This window comes from Ambystoma mexicanum, chromosome 10, assembly GCF_040938575.1.
Source record: "Ambystoma mexicanum isolate Mex_15411 chromosome 10, UKY_AmexF1_1, whole genome shotgun sequence".
In the NCBI taxonomy this organism is placed as follows: Eukaryota; Metazoa; Chordata; class Amphibia; order Caudata; family Ambystomatidae; genus Ambystoma; species Ambystoma mexicanum.
The window spans coordinates 1429394415-1429410722 of record NC_090932.1 but is presented as its reverse complement, the minus strand read 5'-3'; positions in this window follow the sequence as shown (position 1 = coordinate 1429410722).

The following is a 16308-nucleotide window of genomic DNA, read 5'->3' as shown; positions in this document are numbered from 1 at the left end:
GGCCCTACCTGTTCCTGGTCCTTTAAAGGCTAAAATGAGTATGATAACAGAGCATGCCGATACATGTCCCAAGAATTAATAAAATCGCAGATAGCAATTATAAATATTTTGGGGATTTCAGTGATAAACTATGTGAACGGGATTAGGACTGTAAATGAAACTTACTGCAAATTTATTTTAATAAGGTTGTCCTCAAATCCAAACACAGTTATTACTTCCATGGCTTTCCGCAACAGCAAATTATATCTGGGTTTGCGAGCAGAATGTACAATGTGTCTCATAGATTTTCAGGGAATGATAAATGTCTTGACCTGTGAAAACCAAAGTTTTACATAAAAGATAAATACTGGAACAGAGTTTTCTAATCCTCAAATTAGATTAGGAAGGAGGTTACCCCCCCCCACTTCATTCCCAAGAAAATGTCAGTTCAAACAACCAACATCATTTTTTTCAAAATAGCCTTGCACATAAATAGATGGAAGGTGCCTTAAGCGGACTGCTAATGCTAATTAAAATGTGGTTGTTGATTTCTCTTTGTTTTCAATATTATAATATCAGCTTGAAAAATGCAGTAAGAAGTTTCAAAAAGGTCTACCATACCTTTTAAAGCCTTCCCTTACAAACATCTAAAATAAAATTCATATTGTTAGAATTCATAAATAAATACATTGCAATCATGGTATCTCTAATTCCATTCTTTATAATATGTTTTCTAAGATGTTCCCTTCTAAAATAATTCAACAAAGGGCAAATTAACAAAACGTTTTAAATGCTTTCTTTGTGACTTGTGTTGTCCTGCTGAAACTTAGCCAGTCAATTAGCTTCCATCGTTATGGTCCCCCTTTTGAGAAATCATCTCAACCATATGTACTATGAGGAAAGGAAAATAATTAACACGATAACCAACAATTTGATATTAAATGTTTTTGTATTGATTATTGTACACACAATATTAGAAGTAGGCAACCAGTTGAGAAGCATGCCTAGAATCAGTGACTCAATTATGTTTTAAGTATATACTTTACAGTTGTATTCAATATATACTTTTTTTTCGCAAAGTATGTATTAAGTAGCAATTTAAATCATAGCACTTTACATATAAATTCAATTTCACTCTTACCCAGCAAAGTGAGTGACTCTTTATTTAAAAGGAATACCTACTTTGAAGGGATTAGCACTCTACCTCTCATTACTAAATGTTTGAGCAACCACAGCTGAAGAAATGCTCGTAATCCCCTAAATTATACACAAACTGGGAAAGAGGGTTACAATTCTCACCAATCCACTGACGTGTACCTTTCACAGTCTTGGTGGCCATTCAATTAGGATTACCCAGCCAGACTCACTTTTTCCAGGTACACAACCACAGGCCACGATTGTGGATCAAGTTTTTTCACAAAACCGCATCCAGTTTATATCAGACACAAGTTGCCCAATATTACCTTTGCTTTGGCAGATTGAATATGTGGGCATTGTTTGTGCTCCAAATAAAGAAAGTCCAAATTTGTAACATTCATGAGTAGGGATGTTGCTACCATGTCTGTGAAAATGACTATCAGTCTGCTAAAAAGGCAAGCGGGTATTGTAGATAAAAGGCAATCATTTTGGTACTGTCATCCTCTCAACAATACAATTTCTGTGCACTACAAACCCTGTAGTGATAAAATTTGGTTCTCAGAGATCACCCCTGCTCAGGTACCCACATAGGCCCTTTTCGCCGTACATAATAAATGTCCCTTTGGCATCAAAAAGTATACATAGGCAACATAAAAAATAGCAAAAGGTTTAAGGAATTCTTCAAGTTAGAAACTCTAGAAATTATATTCTGAACTGATACTTTGAACAAATAGAACATTGTTGATGTCACTTATGGGAAGAATTAATACAACCGAGGTGAATAATGATGACCAAACTGCCGTATTTGGCACATAGTCTTCCCATTGAACTGCTACCCTCACCTGCCTTTAAGGATCTTTGTCGTTTTTTAGGTCATGCCCAACTTGCCAGAGATTCACCCTAAATGAATAAAAATGGCCACCTCATGTTGTGATGAGTTTGTGGCAGAGATTAGTGCTATAACTGAATCAAGGCCCCATTTGATATTTTGACTTGAGTCTTTCCTAACTAGAATACCTAGAAATCGCATTTACATTTACACCTTAGAATTTTCTTTTTATGTTTAATATGTTTTATTTGCATTATAACAGTAGTACAATAAATAACAGTGCAGAGATCCATGAAGACATGTCAATACAAATGAGAGCAAAACGAACCAATCAGCATAGTAGACTGTAAAGACTGGAGGGGGTGTCTGTACTTCTGCTCTCTATATGGTAGAGGAGAGGCACAGAGGGCCCCAGCCAATATTCTCTATTATTGGTACGTGGTCGAGCAATCAAGGGCTAGCATCTCGGGAGGGGATGCAGGCTGGTTCTTACGTACAGTATAGTCCCCAAGCCCCCATAAAGGAATGTCCACACACTGTATTAGTTAAAACACATTCTTTATATAATTAATGTTCAAGGTTTTTACAATATCACAATAACTCACTTTGTACTTGGTTATCTACAATGGCAAATATACAGTTCTATGTGGTACCACTCTTACTATTAAATCCCAGTAAAGTGCATCAACTGTACGGTTTAATGTCACACAAATCAGTTTGTAAAGGAAACCAACAATAGATATAAGAGGAAAATAGTTGGTTAGAACAATAGGTAGAATACTGGCCCTGCTACCTAGACACAGTTCTGTGTGGATATCCCCCCAACTGGGCAACCTGTAAAGTAAAGATATATCACAAGCCCAGTCCATATATTGTTCACAAGAGTCTTGCCAATAGTTCAGCAACACCAAAGTATCTGGTGTTGCAGAGTTCCTCGTCAGGAAATCGACGGCCCTTCTTGAGTGTACTCTCTTTAAGGCAGGAGCTACGGGTCGTCAAACGTTTGGCGATGAACAGGGTGAACTACGGCAGTGAAGTGGCAGCTTCGTTCCTAGCAGTGCTCGTCGGCGACGGAGCGTAGATGTCATGCAAGGATGAGGCATGCAGGGCACCTCGATGTCAATAGTTCAGGACCACAAAGAGTTTGAAGAACTGTGGCCCAGCAAGGGCGGTGAGTCGTCGGCGTCTCTGTGGTCTTTGGGTGGCGGGAAACCCACCGGCAGATGCTCCTCAGCGCGTCAATGGCCTGACATGTCTCTGGCGGGATAAGGCGGGCGGTGGTGCGGACGAGCGCGTCCGTGAATCAAAAGTTCTTAGGCAACGGGAGCATGGTGGCTCCGGTCAGCGTCGGCGGTCGTCGACGGTGGTGGACAACAGAGGGCGGCTTACCAGGTCCTCTCTGGGTCAGTCCTTGGAGACACAGCAGCTTTCGGGTAACAGCAATTCTTCTCTTCCAGCAGGACTTCAAGGTTAAGCTTCAGTTTCAACTCCAGTTTCTCTTCAGCTTCTGAACACGAATTCTAGCAGTGAGAGGCCCCCGGATATACTAGTTGATCTCCTATTCATTCTGCTGGGTCACACTCAGGCAACCAATCGGTCAGAAGGGCATTCATGCAGGTGGACATCCAATCAGGTGCATAGTGCAATCAGGCCATTGACTTCTCTCCAGACACTCTCAACAATGTATGTGTATTGGGACAAATACCAAGCCTTTCTATACTCCACACTGCATTCATACCAGTTTCGGGCAGGGCTGTCTCAGTCATTGTGCAAACACCAGATTCTAGACATCCACAACACAGAATGCGTATTCGTCACACACTCCATTCACCCAGGTCCCACCCACAGGGTGTACCCACAACATACAGTCACTGGGAAGGCTCCAGCCAGTCTGGCATGGTCTTTACAACAACACCATATATGGAACTTCCACCCAACGGCCAGTCACGGGGAAGGGCTTCCCAGGACTTTGGGAAAACAAGGTAACAGGTAATAGAAAGCAAGAGGCCACAGGGGCCATCTTGTTTACTATCAGGAATCAACTGATTCCAATGGCAGGGCCTGGGTATCCCAAAATGAAGGGTACTCAGAAAACCTGTCAAATTCAGCATGGAGCTGCCACCAGGCCATACCCTGCTCTGTGGGCCACACACAGGTGCCCAAAAACATACACTAAGGGCACAGGGTTGTACCCCCACCCATGGGTGCCATAAGTGTATCCCATGGGTCTGTACACCAAACCAAAAGAGAGAGCTGGACCGCCAGGAGTCCCTCATGACCTCCTGCACGGAAAACACGACAGAACACACGATAAAAGGCAGTAAAGGACAAGGATACAGAGGCCCTGTCCCTCAGATGCATTTCCAGCATCACATAGACCAATACAAAAACAAAACGCTTATTGGCAAGAAGATGTAACATAGATGTATTAGTGACAGTAAATAGTGAATAAACTCCAGAAGAGGTGTGTAATGCATAAAATCTGCAGAGGCAATATTAATGATGATATGCCAAGATGAACAGGGGTACACAGACAAGGTACAAACACAAGAACAGAAGGATTAAGTGGTAGTGGGGTGGGAATATGTAGGACAATATAGTTGATAAGTACATTAATGACAAAATAAAATATAGCATTGAATGAAACATACATATGATGTATTAGAGGCTGTGTTCATGTGCCATGTGTGGAAGCATTGAAACAGTTCAGATAACGAATAAAAAGATTCAATTTTGCGTTATATTTAGGAATAGAGTCTTGATAGTTAGCCATACATAAATTCAGTCTTTGGATATGGCAGATGATGTTCCACCATCCTCCAATAGAAAGGGAGCATGAGTTCTTCCAATTGGCAGTAGTGAGTTTTAAAGCAATATAAATAAATTGTAAAGTTTGGCTGAGGCATGCAAATCACAGGATGTTACAACTAAACTGCCTTAAACAACATTCATAAAGGATTGCTGGACATCTACCATAAAAATAACTTCTGACAATTCTGTCAATCATTGTGTTGGGTCAATGCATAAGACTGTGCCCTGCAAAACCACCATGTTTTTTCTTTCTGAGTGCTGCTTCTCAGTGATTAATGATAGTGGTATAGGTTGTTCATACTTGTACACTGCTGGTCTGAATAAGAATTCAGTGGGAAATCAAAACGTTTGGTCCTAAATCATGGGAACCCATCCTAATAATTCTTGCACTCCATAAAAAAATAACTCTGGGTAGAGTGGTGTACCGTGCAAGGTGCTGTGTGTGCAGAATGCTTGTATCAGTGCTGCAACCTGTTTATGATAGATGCCTGGAGTGGAACACATGATACACTTTTCTGAATACGAAATGGTCATATTTCATTTTGCTCATGATGTCTCGCCCTAATATGTTGATTGGTGTTTTCTGTGAACACAGCAAGGGGCGCTACAATTTCTTGTGTACCTATGGTAAAAGTTAAATCTTCAATGACAGGAACCATTACAACAGCCCCAGAGAAACCCTGCATGTCCATTACTTTGTCTGACAGGGAAACCTCCCCCCCACCTTGTATGACTTGGTAGCTACTGTGTTGACAAGAAATTAAAATACCTTGTTGCCTACCTTCACTGCAACCACTGGTTCCTCTTCTGGGTCTGCAGTTACCGAAAGGACTCGGCACATCAGAGCTCTCTGTGAGCTATCATTTTGGGTGTTCCTGGATGTCCATGTGAATGAGAAAAGGCTTCCCCCAAACACTATTATGCCTATATATTGTGATCCTGCATTCAGTGCTAACACATTTTTATCCCATTGTTGGGCAGGTATTTGTTATTGTGGTTGTTCTTGGAGGGAATTTGGCCGTGGGCGTTGCTTGATAGTGTTTTGTGGAGATGTGTGCTACTGAGGGCAGCTGCTGCATTGTGTGTTGAAAATTTGCAGGAAACAGTACTTGTGTCTGCTGGGGCTGCATCTGTGGCAGGGGGTTGCATCAGTGGGGCTGCATTTGTGACTTTATTTTCATCAGGGGGACTGCATATGTGGTTGTGGGTCATACGTAAGTGTCTGATATGTTGGCCATACAGTTCTTTGTGTCTGCTCCTGAATTCTCATGCAAAGTATCCCACCTTCCTACAAATAAAACACAGACCGGCAAACCTGGGTCGTGCCTTCCATATCCAAATCCCCTCTCCCTCTGGAAGTTTCACCTTCCTTGTGGAAAAATACCCTCCTGGTGGGAAATATCCGCCCTGTGGACCATGGCTCATGGGCAATACTCTCCTGCTGTACATGCCCTCCCTCCTATGGATAATACCCCTCCTGCTGTATGAACCATGAATGTGCCCCCCTTCCTTCATGGTGCTGAGTTCGGGTTGGACTGGTGTTTGTAATTACTGCTGCTTCCATGTTGCAATTAGCTATTCTTTTTTGTACAAGTATTGCTTCTGCCTTTAGTGCAGTCTCTGCAGTTTATTTCTCCTGCTTCGGTCTACAATGGTGTCCTATGTGTGCTTGCATTTTGGCCCATTCTTTTGTCTAAATAACTACCACTTCCCCCAACTCTGCATGTCTACAGAGAGACAACTGGATAATGTGTATAAGAAAACAGGAATGTTCCTATCGCATGGCTGTTGGGTCTCCAAACTCCAAATTTTCTGTATGTGCTGTATGTGTAGAGTGTGACCTCATCTGGTTTTATAGTGTGTGCTTAAATAGACTGCATGTCTGAGGTGTCTGGGTACATATCCCTTATCACTTTCTATATGTGTGCTTGACAGTTATTGAATGGCACAGTGTCATGGACATTACTGCTTCACGTTACCCCATCATATCCTGCCTGTTTCCAAATTCTGTTCGCCTACTCGTCCATTAAAGAGGCCAACAAGCTTTTAATGTCAACTATAGCCGGAGAAAAACCTGCTGTCTCTTTCTCTAGAGCATAGATATGTGTGCCTTCCCCTGCTGTGAAGTACACCAAGCTGTTTATTCCATTTTCCTTATCCATATTTGGCCATAGTACATACTGTGGTCCCCCTCAACCTTTCTGTAATAGGGGGCAGTGCTTCTCAGGCTGTGAGGTGTTGTCCCACTTTGCGCTACTTGTTACTGCCATTCTGGATTGCCATTTCATAAATTGTTTGGAACAATCGTTGTCCCTCTCTTTCTCTCTTTCTCTCTTTCTCTCTTTCTCTCTGCCTCTCTCTCTCTCTCTCTCTCTCTCTTTCTCTCTCTATCTCCCACCCTTCCCCTATCGCTATCATCACCACAAAATACCATATCTCCTCCTGCTGCCTCCTTCCCCTTGCCGTCCTCCACTTAACAGTCGTCCTTTGCAGAGTCACTATCCACTGGTTCGAAAGTGGGAAGTTCTGCTGCTTCTGAACTGGGATTACTGTCCAATTTAAACATAACTTTTCCTGTCGTACAAGTGCCCCTCCTCCTGCTCCTGCGAGGTCCTCGCAAGCTCCCTCTCTGGTTCTTTTAATATTTCCTCTGTCTGCCTTTGCATGCTCTTCCCTATCTCCGAAGGTAGTGTGCTCCGAACAGTGTCTACTGCTGTGAGGGTAGTATTTCTGTTACTAGTGGTACCCACTGAGGTAGTCATACTAGCCCCTATTTTCTTTTCTTCTTGGTCACCCCTTTTTGATTCTCTGCTAAAGGTACAAGACAGGGGTTGGTATAGCCCGCCACAGGTTGCAATTTCTACTCTTCAGTTTTTTTTCCCTTTGTGTGTGGCCAATATCTATTGAACATGTTTCCTGACATGTCCTGCACCTATTCCATATGTTAAATTATTATTGTACCCCCTGTAATGTGGCAATTTACTGCACATGTGCTCAAAAAGAGTTTCCATAATACCAATTAACCCCAACCCCCCACTGCGTGTCCACCAACACTGTTCAAACAGGGTCATCTATCCCCACCCCTCTGCAGCACTGTAATAGCCCAATTTGGAAATAGTCCCGTAACTCCCCAAATTTATTTTGAAAACCTACAATTTTTAATTGGTTTTTCAAATCACAGCACCACCACTCACACCTCACCCTCCATTCCCACACCTTTCCCACTTCTCACACCAACTAAATTCTAACACACATACCCACATCACATTAACAACTTTAATGCAGTTCTACAATACTTCAACAAATCCACTATACTCCTACAAACATAAATTGCCTCACCTACACAAAAACAAAACTCACTCCTATATACAACAATAATATCCTCTCGCCCCCACTCATTGGGCCAACAAAAAATAATAGTCTACCTCTACACAGTGCTGTCTTTCCTCACCTAAGAGGAGTTCCCAAACCATTTCACAATTCTATCCTATTTATGACATCATCCTTACTCTCAACTGATGAGTTCCCTTCAATATCTCATCAACGCTCTCACTGCACGGTGCAGTCTTTCCCCACAACGGAGAGGAGTTCCCTTTCAATCTACTCTAGTAACCAATATAATAATCAACAAAAACATGCACAATGTTATCTTTTCATGCACTGGTAGACTCAAGTGCTCTAGGACCTCTGAGTCCCTGTGATGCTGAGTATCCCCTCCCAACTGCCTGCACCACCTGGATCATGGTTGGCCCACGGGATCAGGCAGACCTTCAAAGTACTTGGTGTCTGAAAAACCTCCTTGTTTAGTGCACTAGAACTGCTCTCTGCTGGCCAGTGCTGCTTCCTGGAGGTGTGAGGCAGGGAGCTCACAGCCTTGTCAGGGAACTGAGGATCTGGCCTCCAAAAGTAAAGGTGCGGTCAGCTAAGTAATCCGAGGAATAATCTAAAAGTAGTACAAAATGGAGTGTAACAGATGCCAAAAAAACATGTTTTATTAAAAGGAAACAGCTGGGAGAAATGACAGACAGCTCAGTGGAACTGAATAGAAACCATTTTCTCAACATTTCACTTCCAGGATACATCTTTTACAGTGGGAAAATGCAACAATTAGTCTAATTCTAACATATTGACTGGTCACCCGAAATCAGGCCCCTAAAGAACGCTGTACATTGACAAATCTAACTGGTAACTTGTAGCATTCCATTTATTTGATATCATCCCCATATGGAATCCTTTGACTCGTGCGCTCACGAGGTGCTGCTTTGTGAAGCGAACTCTGTGACCAGCTTGAACAGTAACAGCTTTTACCTTGCCAAGTCTGGTGGGACTCATATGTCCTTCCTGTTTAAAGTTATGTTTATTTAATCTATCCGTATATTAAATACTTTTAATCATAATATTTTCCCGTTATCATTATCTACATATTACAGTAGCTTCCTTTCTTGTGGTGAAGAAACATACTGCCCCTTGAACATTACATAATGCGATAGTCAGTGAAAAACAGGACACTTTGATTGGTTGGCACCGTTCGTAGTACAAGTTGATAGAATGCTAGGTGTTGAGTCTGAAGTTATGTTGGTGGCATCGTCAGACAATAACATCCCAAGAGAAATATCAAGAACCTTACGAGTGGAAATCAGCAAGGGCAAAACTTTGTTGCTTTCCCCAAAACACTGCAATCCTATTGCACTGATTGGATCCCCTAGCCCCTCGCCTCAGCACCTGCTCGTTCCCCACTTCCCATGTCGATGCATGTTGCCAACTCTGGAGCCAACCTTCTAGTTATCTTCTCATAATGAACAGCCACATGTAAAAACATGTGTGGAGCCATGCTACTAGAAATTATTTCCTTCTATGCATTCGTTCTACCACACACTTTCATTTCTGACCAAAATGCCCTGTGATCAGTGAGGGCATTGCTGCTCACATCCTAGTTCTATATTTTGGCAGTGCTGCAATCTGAGCCATATCGTGCATCATGCTGTGTCCTTCACAATCACTGTGTATTCATTAGTTTATCATCTGGGAAGCCACCTGCTGTCTGCAGAGCAAGTTAATGCCCATGAGAACAAACTCCCTTGCAACAATTAATTGGTCTCTGTTTGGCATCCCTTTCTATCCCGACCTTCACACCATGAGCTTCTCTTCCCAACAGTGCAAATAAAATTCAGTTAAACAGATACCACAGCCTTTAGTTAAACCATGATACTCTGCAACTTTCAACATTGCCCGGCTCTAATATTGCCGTCCCCTTTCTCCCTGCAGCAACTAACATTGCTACTTAATATAGTTCAACCTACATAATAAAACCAAGCCCAGCTACAACACTATCTTCTTTACCATCCCATGCCTTAGTCACCTTAAACCTCCCTCCTCTCAACTCACTACCACACCGGGCATCATCATGGCCCGGAACACCTGCAAACTTACCAGCGCCAGCATTACGCTGCTCTTGCAGCACCCCCTCCCACTCACTAAGGATACCATTGCTCTGGTAGACCACTACAACACCCTGCGCCTTTACATCCTGGACCGCCATGCTACCCTCAAAACAAAGAAACCTTAAAACTCATAACACCTCAACCCCTGGTTCACACCCAAACTCAGAAATACATGTACCTCCAAAAGAGCAGCTGAGCCGCTTGGCACAAAGACCCCTCAATTATAAACAAAGACTGCTTCAACTCAGCCTTCTGCAATTACGGACAGGCCACTCACATCGCCAAAGCAGCGGCCTACAACAATAGGAACTTGAGGCGTCCTCCCGTCCCTGTGAACTATTCACCATCCTTCATGAACTCGAGACCCTGTCCACCGTCCACCCCCTTGCCACCATCCTCAAAGACAATTTCTGGTGCAACCTTATCCAAGACACCCTTACCAACAAAATCTCATTACAGCAAAAGAAGATTGCAGCTGAACGGTCCAACATTCCCTCTATCGCACATCCAACGCTGAAATTGGAAGCACACAGAAACACCCCACCTTTCAAGTTTCAACCTACTAGCATCCCCATTTTTTTACAGAATCATCAAAGGCCCAAAGGCCTCACAAACATTTTCCCAGCACCCACCATAAAATAATGTGCTGAGCCATTGCTCCTTCTTCATTGCAGCCATCCTCAATTCTTCCTACGAATCATGCTCCATCGGCCCTGCCCTTAAGGAATCTTTAATCTCCCCACTTCTAAAAAACCCTCCCTCAACACCTCTTTCCCCACTAACTACCGGCCAATTACCACTGTTCCATTTCTTCTAAAGATCATCAATTGAGTTGCTTACTTATGATTGCAGGAATTCCTTGAATCCCATCACACCCTGGGCAGCTATCAATCTGAATTCCACCCTAAGCACGGAACCGGGACAGCTTTATTGGATCTCAAGAACCAGCTAGATAATGTCAATGACCAGTGCAACTTCTCTCTTCTCCTGCTTCTCGACCTCTCTGCAACATTTTATTTGGTGGATGACCAAACGCTTAGGTCTGCAGCCCGCTTCTCCATGGACACTGCCAATTGGGTTGCCTCATTCCTAGCTGATAGAACTTCCCAAGTCTTTGCCCACGAAGGCTATGCACACCCTACTCCACAAGGCCCCTGTGTCTCCCCCACATTATATAACATTTACACCAAAATTCTCTTCAACCTTCTGGATTCATCAGGCATTTCATACGACTATGCAGACGATACACAGATCCTCATCCCCATCTCAGGTAACCACACTCAAGATTCGCTCAGGATAAATGCAATTTACGAAACCATTCAAACCTGGATGGCCACACACAGCCTCTGTCTGAACTATGACAAGACAGAGCTGTTCCTCATTGGAACCCCCTCACACCTAGTCAAGCTTCCTGTGGCCACCCCAGTGAAAACTCTTGGAGTACATTTGGACTCCTCCCTTAACATGATGCACCATGTGCATCACATTGCCTCTACAGTGAATATGCCACGAAATGGATTACTGCCAACCAGACTTTCATCTCTCCTAAAAACCGACACAAAGTGGCCCGCGCCCTTATCTGTTCAAAACTTGACTCTGCGGCTCCTCCATCAAAAACCTGAGCAAACTACACACAATTAAAAACAATGCACTGTGTGTGGCACTTGACATTGGGAAATGTGATCATATCACAGAAGCTAGAAAATCTGCCCACGGGCTCCCGGTAAAGGATCGAATTAACTTCAAAGTCCTCTCCATCACGCACCATTGTATCTCCAACAGTGCCTCAGCATACCTTGCATCTAAGCTCACAAGACCTTCTCCGGCAAAACTCCTAAGATCTTCATACAATCATTGCCTCACCATTCCCAAATACTGCCGCAAGAGGGCAAGTGGATCCAGCTTTCCACTGCGTGCCTCCACTCTCGGAACAAGCTTCCCTTTCACCTGCACGATGAACTATTGTATGACATCATCAGAAAAAAGCTCAAAACTCACCTTCAAAACTGACATCTCCCCCTGCTCATCTCCCCTATTTCCTGCCCCCTCTGCTTCTCATTGTCTGCCCTGTTCCATTGCAACTAGTGCCCAGATGCCTGCAGGCAGGGTGCGATTCTACAAATGTCAAATAAATCCTGCCCTTTTACCTAACAATATAAGTTTCACATTTAGGTGTTTCAAATCTAGGTGTTTTTCCCATTACTGCTGTGTTCCAATTCTAGGTGTTTCCCCTTTAGTACTCTGTTTGACATGTAGGTATTTCCATTCTAGCACTGAGTTTCAAATCACTGGGGGTCGTTATAACTCTGGCGGTAGCCGTGCCAGTAAATACCGGCATGGCTGCCGCCGAAGTCATGAATTTTCTGTCACCCAGGAATGGGCATTACAACCCTGGTGGACCCGGTAATTGCCCATTCCCGGGTGCCAGAAAATATTACTCCCCATTTCCATTTGAGTCCCATTGGACTCAATGGGAATGGGGAGGTCGGATGCACCGGCACCATTCATGAATGGTGCCGGTGCATCCAACAAGGTCTGCGAGCGGGTGCTGTTCCGCCCGCCATGTCGGACCTGGTGGGCGAAAAGGCACCCACTCGCAGAACTCGTAGTTTGCCGGTCCGGAAACAACGGTACTGGAAAAATTGTAAAGAGGCCCTATGTGTTTTTCCCTCGGTTCTGCTGTGTGCTCGTTCTAGCTGTTTCCCCACTACTGCTGTGTTTCACATCTAGGTGTTTTCCCTCTAGTGTTCTGTTTCAAATCTAGGTGTTTCCCCACTACTGCTGTGTTCCTATTCTAGGACTTTTTCCCAACTGCTGGGTCCCAATTGTAGTTGTTTTCTCCCACTGCTGCTGTGTTACAAGTCTAAGGGTTTGCCGCTGCTACTGGTTTCAAGTCTAAAACTCTGACCAACGTCGCAGGAGGGCTAGTGCCCCTGTCACCCAAATACAATAACATAAGCTCCGAAAATCCAACCAAATGACTGAAAGAAGGAAAAATAAGAAAGGAAAAGGAGCCAAGACTGCCTTGGGCACAACACCTAAAACCACACAGTTATAAAACTTCAGAAACATGGAAGTCAATCATAACCGTGAGATACACTGAGCCTCCAAGTATCCTAAAAAAAGAAAACACTAGAAGGTTAAGGAGAACAGAACATGCCACACATGAGAATAGGATGACCTGAACGAAGCCAAGGAGAAAGGATAAGCAAAATGGAACCACACCACCAAACACCAACAAAGCAACGAAGAACACACCCACAAGCCTGACAGTAAAAAGAACCACCCTGAAAACAAGATAAAAATCATTGCACCTAACACCCTACCTCACAATGGACAGATCGCCAGAGGAGCAATCAACTACCAAAATGTTGGACACACCAAAGAAAAAAGGTAGAAACAAGCAGAAGGAGAAAAAAGGGAAACAGTGTCACTCCATACATCACCAAAACCCAAGGTGACCTCCGGCAACACCAACCTGTGACAAAGAGGAGCCAGAAGAAGACATACACCCAATACGAAACCTAGCTGAACTACGTAATGACAAAACAGACTTAACAGAACACAACCCACATCCTGAGAATAATAAGGAGAATCTCCAACAAGACCACTTTAAAACACAAGCAAGAACAAATCAGGCCACTTTAAAGAAAAAAAATACACTGCATCTAATCAACGCTAGATCAATGTCCAAACAGGGATTATAGAATTACTGTGCCCCATTTACTGCAAGCCCCAAACATGTTTTCTTAAATGTTGACCCCCCCTTTTCACCCTATATATATGTGGGGGGTAAGTAAAGTATAAAATGAATGAAGGGGGAATGTGGGAGTCGACATTTTTGGGGGTCTCTGTAAACAGGCGCAGTAATCACATCAATTGATCCAAACAAACAACCGAGATCTATGATCTACTTTGAGACGGGAGAATTGACAACCTATGCATCACAGAAACCTGGCTAGCTGAAAAGTGTAAAAAAATCCTACACAGCTCTGTACCTGACAACTTCAAATGCATACAGGCAAACAGAAAAGGAAAAGAGAGGAGGAGGACTTGCTTGACTTACAAAGAACACCTACAAATAAATAAAAAGCTGACCCACTGAACATCCCAAACTGCAAATCCCTCATCCTTCACCTGACCTCGGACCACAAACCTCACATTTACACTCATCTGTAAACCAATGACCTATGGCACAACCTTCATAGATATCTTCATGGAAGCAGTTACGAACCTGACCATCAAACAGGATCACTTGATCATTCTCAGGGACTTCAACATATGGTTTGAAGAAGAGAACGCAAGTTTGCAGAAATCATTAACTAAGCAGCTTGAGACAATGAGGCTGTGACAGATGGTTAAAGAAGTGACACACATGGCAGGACACACTCTGGATGCAGTCTTTGCCAATAAAAACCTGATCACAAAACCACCACCAATCCAAAAACTATGGAGAAACCTCCTCATTATACCCTTTGTGATACCAACAGAAGCATCCAAAAAGCCCAAAAAGAACTCCCGATCTGGAAAAGAAACTGGAAAACCATCAAAAGCAGTAACTTAGAAGAACAACTAGAATACACAAAGCCATTGATTGCAACCTTGGACACAATTGACAGATGAAAAAACAGACTGAATCCTGAAATGGATTGTGGAAACAATTGATAGAATCTCCCCAGAAAAAAACCCTCATCACATCATAAAATAAAGTGTCAAGATGGTTCATGCCCCACCTCAAAGCAATGAAGAACAAAAACTGGAAAATATAACAAGAATGGAGTAAAAATGATGGCCAAGCCAAAAGAATAACATATCAAAAACAAATCTGATCATACAAAATGGAAATTCTCAAAGCAAAAAAGAAATACTATGACAACCAGATCACAAAAGCCACCAGCACTTAGAAAGAACTATTGAGCATCATAAACAAGATGAGAAATCCTCCCTAGATGCAATAACACACTGGTGCCTTCACAATAATTATGCAATGATCTTGCAGATCATTTTAAGAATAAAATGACCAACATACATAGGATCATACAAAGTAGACCAATGACCCAGACTATGCACCATTTCCTACCAACCCCAGGACCACCGAACAGACTGAAAAACTTCATCCAAATGTCAAGAGAAACATTTCTCAGGTTGATGAAAAAAAGCAAATAGGCAGGCTCCCCGATGGACCCCTGTCCATCAGACAGCTATACATCAATCCTTACACTGGATACACCATCAGAATGCTATCTAAAGCTCTTCAATCTATCACTCTCAATGGGGAGAATACTGCCAGCATTAAAATCTTCCTACATCAAACCGCTCCTCAAGGATACAAAAGAAGATGTGGAATAACCTCTCAAACTGCAGACCGATCTCAAACACTCCTTACCTGGCAAAACTATTGGAGACCTATGTCTATGAACAAATACTGGAACACATAGAAAATAACCAACTATTTGGCCAAGCACAAGTAGACTCACGACCCAATAGAGGACCAGATAAACTATATGGGACGACCTAAAGACCAACGCAGATGCCAACAAAAACTCTGCACTGATACTTCTCGACCTTTCTGCAACATTCGACACAATCAGCCATAACATCCTCATCAAGAGATTTGAAGAAATAGGGATAGCCAACATGGTGCTTCTCTTGATTACATTTTTCTTGATCGAAAGAACAGAAACAGTATGGCTAAAACCATTAAAATCCGAACTGCTGGACACCACCTATGGAGTATCACAAGGCTCCTAGTTATCCCAGCTACTCTTCAACATCTATATGACGCCACTAATCAACCTAATCAAAAGACGTGGCTTCACATGCTACAACTACGCAGATGATACCCAAATCACAAAATCAGCGATAAACAAGAGGAGAACACAACATTAATAGCCTGTCTCAAAGAACTCTACCTATGTATGAACACTTATCACCTGAAAATCAACCTGGACAAGAAGGAAATCATGATTACAGCCAACAGCCAAGGAAACAACCAGTACATCCTGTGGTCCACAGAACTGGGAACGCCACCCACACCATCCACAGTTGTCAAAAACCTTGGAATCCTAATGGACAATGAGTCAACTCTAGAACCGCAAGTAAATGCGATAA